Source organism: Anomaloglossus baeobatrachus, chromosome 1, assembly GCF_048569485.1.
Source record: "Anomaloglossus baeobatrachus isolate aAnoBae1 chromosome 1, aAnoBae1.hap1, whole genome shotgun sequence".
Taxonomy (NCBI): Eukaryota; Metazoa; Chordata; class Amphibia; order Anura; family Aromobatidae; genus Anomaloglossus; species Anomaloglossus baeobatrachus.
Genome location: NC_134353.1, coordinates 965094696 through 965105374, shown reverse-complemented (window position 1 = coordinate 965105374; position 10679 = coordinate 965094696).

Here is a 10679-nt window from a genome sequence, read left to right as displayed (position 1 = left end):
CCTACCTAATCCACAATCTCTCCCTCCCTGTACTGTGACCTTGTTCAGTGGTTTCTGCTCTTAAGAGCGATTGTATTCCAGTACCTTGGAGGTAGTGACACTCTCATTTTAAACTTTGACCCTGCTCAAAAATCTACTACTGCCCTATTATACACTGCAGGTAGCCCTGAAAAGGGGCTTGTGTTAGAGGCCTCCACTCTCCCCAGCCGCTGCTCGCTCTGTCCCTACACTGATACAACGCTGGCTCTGGATGCAATGTGTGTAAAATGGCGGTGGAAGGGGTTTTATAGACCCTATTACGCTGCACAGCCAGCCAATCACAGTAATGCCACAACAAAGATGGCTGCAGCATTACTGTGGTTAAGAAGCCCAGCATGTTTACTGGCTGCAAATCGGGTGCCAAAATGGCTGGGCGGGCCATCCGAATATAGCGAGGAGAGTACACCACTCACAATATAACGAATACCACAACATTCGTGGGAATAGTGAGGATTACACTCGCCCATCACTAATGACTTTCAGGGTGTTTCTGGTCTTCTGGATAATTTAAGGCTGTGATTTGTTCTATTCCTTTTCCTTGAACGTCCTCCTTATTCTGATGTGACCATGACGCCATCTAATGGCAGAAGATTCACAGTTCCTGTAGCTTTACTGTAGCAGGGCCAAAAAGTAATGTTTTTGTGTGGGGTTTTTTTTTGTTTTTTATTGCAAATATCCCTCTCGCTGTTTCCCCACAACTGTTTGATGGCTGCAGTTTTCCTTTCCTGCGTCTCCATCACACTCCTGATATCTGACAATCACTTCTGATCCCTGCTTACCTCGGCATCGGCAGTCACATGTTCTCTGGAAATAAATGATCCGGTGAATTGCAGCTGCTCCTGATCCAGGAGAGATGTTGGATCGGCCGGTCCCTGTCCGGAGTAACCATCTCTATTAGTTGAGGCTTCGTTACTTATTGGTCTTTATTGGATCCGCGATGTTGAAGCTCATAGTGATGATGGTTGATGCTTTGGAAGATGTATAGTTGCCCCATCTTTCCCATGCTGGACAGTGATTTCTCCATGGAGGGGACATCTTGATTTTGGGGTTACATTTTCTAGTCCCTATTTACGTCAGATGCTCTCTGTAGTGGTGAGTGAATATTCTCCGCACTATCCGGTACTCACACGAGTTGTTGCACTTCACGGAATAATGGCGGTGCTATTCCCATACCAATACACCGCGCTCCACAGTATCCTGCTAATAACAACCACAAAGGACAATGCTGGACATCGACTGCAAAATCCACTACAAGGAAAGTCCCCGGAGAAGCGTTGTCTGGATCTGTCTCTCGCGGTTTCAATCGGTTTCTCACATTGCATCAAACTGATCAGGAAAGTTCTGGAATATTCTGGATTTCTCCTCACATGTGGGAACGTCTTTCCAGAATCTCAGTAGTTTCTTCTTCTCTTCTGGGGCTTTTATCCGGTCTCTTGTGGATAATTCTCAGGTCTCTTCCTCAGTCACTAGACACCAGCAGATTTATTTTGTGGTCTGTGGGCTTCCTACAGACACCCTATATGAGGATCTGCCATGGTCCAGAAGGTGCAGTGATTACAGAACTGACCACACACACATCCCAAGAAGCCGCCTCCTGGATTAGAGGAGAACACGGCGCCCCCTCTGGTCACATAAAACCTCCTCATGCGCGTCCTAAGGAAAATTACTTCAACCCCTATTCCACAGAGACCATAGACTGAGGAATATTCCCAGATCTGCCACTTTCCCCTACAGTCACAAACCTTCCATGTGAGGAAACAAGGCCTATGAACAAGTCTTATCTGAACCGCACACACTTCATGGTGGCCCTGGTGATGGAGATTTCACAGCCCTTGATGTACAGATGATGTCCAGCCAGGTCACTGGTGTGGCTGGGACCTGTGGTGCTACCCAGCCAGGATAATGGTGGTTTGCAGTCTAGCAGCTCATAAGGATTAAATGGCTTCCTTCAGTGGCCAATAGCGCAGTACCACACCTTACTTAAACTCCCAGGATACTGCTGGAAGTTGCCAGGTATTGAGTGCTGATGGGGAGCAGTCATTTCTATTTATCCTGATCTTCACTTGTATTTTGTCCCATTTTTGTTTTCTATAAATCCACCTGAATTTATGGCCCCTTTGTCAGATACAATGAACACTGTCAAACAGACTGAAGTAACTGTCTAGTTTTGTCCCTTCAGATATAGACCCTGTTTAGTTGTGACTATCCTTGCCTCAGGCTCGCTCCTCCGGCCAGCAGCTACTTTGTGGACGCAACCTGGGAGGCCCCGTAGTAAGTCCAGATCCCTGTATAGGGGTTAAAGGGTGAAGGCCGGGGTTCAACTGGAATCTGCTAGACAAAGTGGCTAGAGCAAAGTCTGTTCGAGTAGCCTTTTTTGAGCTGATGGCTAGTGATGGGCAATTCCCCCCCCCCTCCCTCCCTCACATGTTTAGTATCAAGAGCCTCGCCCAAACGTTTTGTAAAGATGGAGTCTGGAACTCGGGCTTTACAATTATGGGATGGGGCAGGGGGGGGGCTGTAAAATAAAGAGTAGTTAATAATTAACATTGTCATTATACTTACAGGTCCCATGACGCGTCCTGCAGACTGTCTCCCGGCCTCTTCTGCTTCCATGTCTGATCATTGCTGTGCCTCCAGGTAACCACCACAGTCCAAAGGACCTTCCATGATGTCATAGCCATGTGACCAGTCTGTAAGCCAATATCTGTACAACATTGACACCAGACTGGTCACATGGCTGACATCATGGAAGGTTCTTTCAGAAGTGGTGCTTACCGGGGGGCACAGCAATGATGTGACGCAGAAGCTGCCGGGAGACTGTCTGCAGGATGCAGTGCGAGACCTGGAAGTATGATTAACTTTTTTCATTCTTTCATTCCCTGGACCCGAACTTCCCAGGAAAGCTAGTGTTCGGGATCGTGCACATGATCACTGTGTTCAGTATGAGCCCCGAACTTTACAGTTTGGGATCGTCCATCACTTTTGATGGCCTTTTGACTGACAGTCTTGAAAGCTAATTAGACAGAATGGATCTCCAACTGGCTGCGGTTGATTATATGCAAGGCGTGGCACAATTTATTTGCTGATCAGCTAGATTGCCAACATTTAAAGCCCAAGTTACTGCAGAAGCTGCTTTGGACCATTTTAGAACAAAAGGTGATTTTTCTTGACTAGTTTTTCAGTTGACTGTAAAGACGATATCCTATTGATGAGCATCTGAGTTTAGAACTCCTCCAGATTCCCATACAGATCACAGATTATACTCCGCACTAGAGATGAGCAAACCTCAGGCTCTGGGCTCTGAAAATGACATAAAAATCCTTGTGGTGAGTGGAGCGCTGTGCTCTTATCTGAGTGATCACCTGCATGGTCAGCGCGGCTGGAATTATTCATCACAAATACAGCATGCTGAGATGTGATCATGGAGAATTAATAAAGCCTGCCCACCTTTCTCCAGAAATGTTTTGCTTTAGGCCCATAGCAAAACACTTCTGGAGCAAGGTGTGTGTCTCCTGAAATCTAAGAGTGCATTAGCTTTGGGGCTGTAAAAGGACAAACCCTCCCACCATGACACGAGTATTGATAGTGTTGTATCAGGCTTTTTGCTGGCTGCTGGGATGAGTCTCCAACTAAGTTTTCCACGTTTCCTCCTCATGGCTGAAATGTGACAGATGTTTTTGTGGTGTGGTTGTTTTATATATTTTTTTTTTTTTGTCTCCTAGATCAACTTTTAAACAGTTCTCCGTCCAAAGTTCAATGTCTAGGGACAAAGGATAATGTCACTCCACCGTGCACCATTATCTATTCACGCCCCTCTGCCATTCTTAGGGGTACTTCTCACATAGTGAGATCGCTACAGAGATCGCTGCTGAGTCACGTTTTTTGTGACGCACCAGTGACCTCATCAGCAATCTCGCTGTGTGTGACACTGAGCAGCGATCTGGCCCCTGCTGTGAGATCGCTGCTCGTTACACACAGTGCTGGTTCATTTTTTTTTGGACGTTGCTCTCCCGCTGTGAAGCACACATCGCTGTGTTTGACAGCAAGAGAGCAACGATCTGAATGTGCAGGGAGCCGGCTTCTGGCAGCCTGCGATAAGCTGTAACCAAGGTAGATATTGGGTAACCAAGCAAAGCCCTTTGCTTGGTTACCCAATATTTACCTTAGTTACTAGTGTCCGCCGCTCTCAGGCTGCCAGTGCTGGCTCCCTGCTCCCTGCACACGTAACCGGAGTACACATCGGGTAAATAAGCAAAGCGGTTTGCTTATTAACCCGATGTGTACTCTGGCTAGGAGTGCAGGGAGCCAGCGCTAAGCGGTGTGCGCTGGTAACCAAGGTAAGTATCGGCTAACTAAGCAAAGTGCTTTGCTTGAATACCCGATATTTACCTTAGTTACCAAGCGCAGCATCGCTTCCATGCGTTGCTGTTGGCTGGGGACTGGTCGCTGGTGAGATCTGCCTGATTGACAGCTCACCAGCGATCCTGACCAGGTCATATCGCTGGTGGGATCGCTGGAGAGTCACTAAAGTGTGACGGTACCCTTAGCTCACACAGTAAACCTAATCTATTCAAACTGAATATACAGAAAAAGCCGTTTCCTAATCTATACCTCCTGCCATCTTTCCTAATACAAAAGATCTGACCCTCACATCTACGTAACTTACAGGAGACAAAGCCATCTACATTCCCTGTTCTGCCGCTCATCCTTATGTGATCTGGTTACTCCTGTAACACTATAGGAAGACTGGAGCGTAAAACAAGAGAACAAGATCATTCACTTCACAGGAGGCCTGAAAAATACAGAAACACCCAACAGACTAAGGCCGTGTTCACATGTAGATTACTCACATAACTAAGATTACACGGCTCTTCCCCTGTCTGAGCCTCACAGATATAACCATTATTTCCATTACCAAAAGAGCAAAAGCTGCTAAACAGAATATATTATCCTAGAAACTAATAAATCTGTAGACACACAACACTATAGATATAAGAAATTCTACCGGCTCCTATAATTCCAGGCTACACACGGCTGCTGATCCCAGGATTTCCCTCCTCCGGTGTCACATTGCCTCCTGGACCTTTCTGCACATGTTCTCCCCCCATGGCTATCCTGCTCCTTTACATTTCTACTCTTCACAATATTGCTGGACTTACAATTCCTGGCAATATGTCTGACACATGACACTAGAAACATTGCACAGATCCAGGGTTCTTCTCCATTTTAGTCCCTGACCATTTGCGGTTCCCGGCAATGTGACCTAATCCATTCCAGGCAGCATCTGTCACGCGCCATGCTGGATTCTGGGTCTCTATAAAAGAACATGGCTCATTTTCTTCAGAGCTTATAAATTGTTCCAATCGTAATGATTTACGTCTCACAATTTCCCTTTTACATTCTTTCTCTTGTAGAAATCACATTTGTCTTTACATTTGGTAATGGGATCAAATTTAGAAATATTCGATCCATCACTTCTTCCATTTCTCCCTCTTTTTGCCTTGAACAAGGAAACATGGCTCCAGAATCCGGCCTTGGTTTGTCAGACAATAAGGCTGGAGCCATCATTGCTATTCTGCCTCCTAGATATCAGTTTAGAACGAGCAGCAAGTTCCACATTAATCTCATTAATTGTCGCCTTCTTACCTGTGACCTCAGCAGTAACCGGAGTCGGCTGTTTCTCAATATCATCACAATGGCTTCCATCTCCAGCAGTGGTGACTCCAGCATGGAGATCTGCTTCTCTAGCAATGTCACCTTGCTCTTCCTCCACCTCTCGTCTGTACACTGCATTGACAGTGGAAAGTTGGGGAATCTCTACTTAATGATTCCTCATACACACAAGCGCTTAACAGCATGTGGAACAGTTTGGTTATCTTTTTCCACTGATTGTGTATAGACAAACCATCTATCATGGCTCCATGCTTGTGTGCCGCCCCTGCAGTTGTCCGAACCACTTGGCTCCTGAGGTAATTATTCGTGGCTCGAGGGTCTCCGGACCCAGGGGCTAGGGGCCACACTTGAATGAAGAAGGTGGAATTTACAGGGGAGAGAGTTTGTGACTCCACATGTGGTGTACGGTAATTGGGAGTACCGCCGCTGCCGTTGGGAGTACCCGGGGTGATGGAGTGGGGCAGCAAGGTGTCGTGGCTCTCCACGGGTAGCGGTAGGCCCCGGGACTCGGTGGGATGCATGGGTCACTCAGGTACTCACTCAGTCAATAAGCAGATGCTGACAACCGGGTAAACCAAATCTCAGGGTATCGCTGCCGCTGGATGGGAGCATGTCTGGGGCCCGTCCCCTATGGTGTTGCCTGGTGATCCATGACCTGCCTCCTGGAACGAAGTTTAACTTCAACGTGGTGGCCATGTAGTCTAACTTGCCGGGCCCCGCTCCCTACGGTGGCTAAGTGTCGGAGCTTGCTCTCAGGGCTCACGCTTGGGATTTTCTAGACAGTTTTGGTTGTATGGCCCTATCCCCCTCCTTGCGCTAGTGCCCAGATTATGGAGCGGGTGGGAACAGATCATAAAGGCTCCGTTCTTGGGTGAATTTTTTGGCTTCCTGGTCCGTGTACCCCGCCGTGCTTTCGATCCTGGACCGGTGACAGTGCCATGCTGCTGACCATCCTCCTTGACAGGTCCAGGCACCTAGTCGCATTCCCCTGCGACCGGGGGGGTCCGACTCCTCTAGGACCAGACCACTGTCTGTGTGGCGCCCTGGACAAGCCAGGACGTCACAGGTACTGCAACACACCCCACACCCCGGTTAGGAACACCTAAGTCAGACACAAATCCTTGTTGCCGGTGTAAGGGGGCCGGCTATTCCCACACCAGATATACTGTATATATTCACAAGGGTATATTCTCTATTACTGCTTTGTCCGATCTACCAGGTGTATCCCTAACACGATTAGAATTAAGACTATATTATAATAATAAAATATAACGCTAACAAGACTACACTTAATACACAATATAATACTAGCACATGTAATCACTATCAAAAGTGTATACTAAATTATATACAATCAAACCCACAATTACATAGTAAAACACTATTACAGCCCAGCCTACACTATGGTATCCCTGTGAGATGATACTCCGCCATGTTGGTCACTTGCCATGCTGAATCCTTCCTATAGATACCATAGATTAGTGATCTGACCAGTCCTATGACCTTTAAAAATTGAGATTCACTTGTGAAACAAAGGGGCAAAAATATCCAGCTCAGCTGATGCGGTATCACTCAGTAGAAGCTCGGATAGACTCCTTGTGTGGGGAATAACTTGATGAGAATGCGCCGCCCCTGCAGCGGTCGAACCGCTCGGATCCGGGGGTTGATGTGGCTCAAGGGTCTCCGGACCCAGGAGCTCATGGCCACTTGAAAAGGGGGTATTTACAGGGGATAAGAGTTAGTGACGCCACCCATGGTTCGCGGTAAAGGGAGTACCACCGCTACCAATGGGAGTACCCGGGGGAGATGGAGTGGGGCAGTCAAATGACGTTCACTCCATGGCTAGGGGAGGCCCCAGGACTCTGGATGATGGAGGTGGTGGGGAGAGTGGTGCAGATTTATAAGCAGGGGAGGACAGCGTACTCACTCGGGCAGTGTTGGTCGTGATGTGACCACAAAGCAGACTGACACAAAGGTAAACAAAGTCTCTGGGTGTCACTGGCACTTGAGGGGAGCTCGTCCGGGCGTTCGCTCCCTTTGGTATTGCTGATGGTCTGTACCTTGCCTCCATGCACTGTATTTTAGTGTCTGTTGTGACCCCCTTTGCTTGAAGCTGTCGGGGTCCCACTCCCCACTGTTAAGTAGTGAAGCTGTGCTCTCAATGGCTGACACTTAGGATTTCAGTGGGCCACATAAGCTGGAAAGCACTCTTCCCCTCATTGTGTTGATGCCTTCGATCTCTGAGCTCTTGGGGAAAGTCCATAAATAAACTATACTCCACAGGTGAATTATCGGGTTGCGTGAAGCTGCTCCCTGATATAGGGTCCAGTACCCTGCCGTGCTCGGTACCGGTTCGGTTACTAGATACTCCGGTGCTCACCTTTCTCCAAAACTAAGCCTGGCACCTTTCTCCAATACCCTGCGACCGGGTCTCCGACTCCTTCGGTCCCAGACCACCATAAGCGACCTAACCAAAAGTCCCCACGGAGCTCCCACTCCCAGCTCCTCACTCTTTGGGAGCTACTTCTGTTCTACCTAAGCTTTGCTCTCTACTTCCTCTGACGTCCTCCCTCCTGTCTGCCTGACCCTTAGGTGAATGGCCCTTTTCAGCTAGACCACCCACTGGTGTGCCTGACAGGGTGTGGTGTGAGGTGTGACTAGGATTTGCATGCTGATGGAGCAATACCAAAAGTTAGGATCCCAGAACCATGAGGTTCAAGTCCTGCACCAAAAGATAAAGGGTGCAGTTCCCTGACACCCTGACTAGTTCAGGGGCGTCACAAAAAGGAGAAATCCAGCTCCAAGGTGAAATTGAAGAGATTAATTGATGCAACTTAAAATCCAAGTAACACATTATTGAAAAAAGGAGGTGACTGATCCCCTGTAAGGACCAGGTCCTGGTGGAGCGGAGGGGAAGTTGCACCGACAGATCCACGTTTCAGCCTGACAGTCCTTGGTCACAGCCGGTCTTCCATCATGGGAGGCTCCATTTCCAGCTAATCATTAATATGCGCTGTGCTTCTGTAACACAATAAGACTAATATATACTGAGAAGATGTTATAAACAAGTTCAGGAAAGTGCCAAGAAGGTGAATACATCAGTGGATTTTATGATACCCATCACCAGCTCCAAAGGAAAAGCAAAAAGGTCACCAGTCTTGTAGAGAATGCCAAAGGGTCTAATGATGTTGGGATGGAAGGAGAGGACGTAGGTCATGCTGAACTCCATGAGAAACGCAAATTGTGTGTGTGTGTGTGTGTGTGTGTGTGTGTGTGTGTGTGTGTATATATATATATATATATATTATATTTTATTATGAAAAAATGAGTATAGCAATTTTTTTTTACACGAGAAACGCAAATTCAGTGGTTTTGTTTTTGTTCAGAATTTTTAATAGCATTGTTTGATCGGTTGATAAAAGGAACAGAATCCCATACGTTATATACAGTAACCAACACTTACCTAACTGTATATAAAGAGCTACACTTGTTTGTTTTAAGAACAATTACATGATTTTTGTTTCAAATATTTTGACCCTCAATAATCCTAGGAGAAAGTGCTCCCCCATTTACACCCATGAGGAGGACTCTGGGGGCGATGCTCCCGGTTGGGAACAAATGTAACATTGGACCCTGAGCTGGGGACGTGGGCTTGACTTTCGCCCCTGGTTGGGGATAAACTTGACTCTCGGCTGTCCCCAGATTGGGGCAACACCATTACGATTTTTTTAAAAATACCCAGTCATTTTTGTAGGTTTTCTACCTCCCTATACTGATCTTTATGGGATGAGGCAAATGGTTTTATGGGGCTATGGGACGCTCAGACGCCGTTGGAGGAACCAATTTCTGTTACACAGGCCAGGGGCGATCTGGCTCGAAACTGTGCATTTTGCGTCCGGATATCTGACTTCTAAAGGGGTCTAGAAGGAAAAAAAACGTAAAAAAAACGAACACAAAGTGTTATTTGGATCCAATTCCTGACAGATATCGGGATCTCACTCCGGCATTTTTGTTGTGTATTCTGTTGAATGTCCACATGATGGCACTGTTGTCCACCATTTGACTTTTTTAATACAGGAATGTAAACACCAGATGGCGCTGTTGCCATTTTATGAGAACTGGATATTTGTATGTAATGACGTCAGGAGATCTCCTGGCATGGGGGGAAAAAAGACATTTAATGCTGGTGACAGTGGGTGATCTTTGGACTTAAATATTTCGCAAAGTAAAGCATCTGGCAGAGCATCTGTAAACACACTAGATTTTTGCACCCAGATTCCAAGGAGACAATCACCGAAGCTCCAGGTTATCGGGGTACAAAGTGGGACGTCCTTTTGGGGCGCATTTCCGTCATTCCCTGGGGACCCCACATTGCGTTCTCTCTAATTAGCTTGTCCTGATTCACACTTTATTTTATGGGGTCACATGTGGGGGTGCGATGTTTGACCTTCGAGATATAAAGTGCCCTCTAGGCGCCTTTCTTCTATATATCTATTAGATGAAATGAGTATATTATACCAAATTTTTATTTAATTTATGCAAAAATTCTATATATTACATTACATGTTTTTAAAATCAAAGACAAAAAACATGGGAATTTTTTGACCACAGACTGCAGAGGATCTGGGAGATACTAATCACGGCAAACTCCCGATTTTATATCTTTATATGTGACCTCCTGACACTATTATATAATGAGTATATGTCGCGGGCGGAGGAGGGGACGCTGCGCTCTCCCACTGCTCGGGTCCGGCTGCTGCTGCTGCTCGGTGGTGGCTCGAGCGGTGGGCCGGATCCCGGGGACTCGAGCGGCGCTCCTCGCCCGTGAGTGAAAAGGGGGTTTGGATTGTGGGGATTGGATATTGTCCGTGACGCCACCCACGGTTGTGGTGAGTGACACCACCGCTGCTCTGGACGGGGATCCCGGGAGCGATGACTGGGAGCAGCCTGGATGTTCTCCCCTCCAT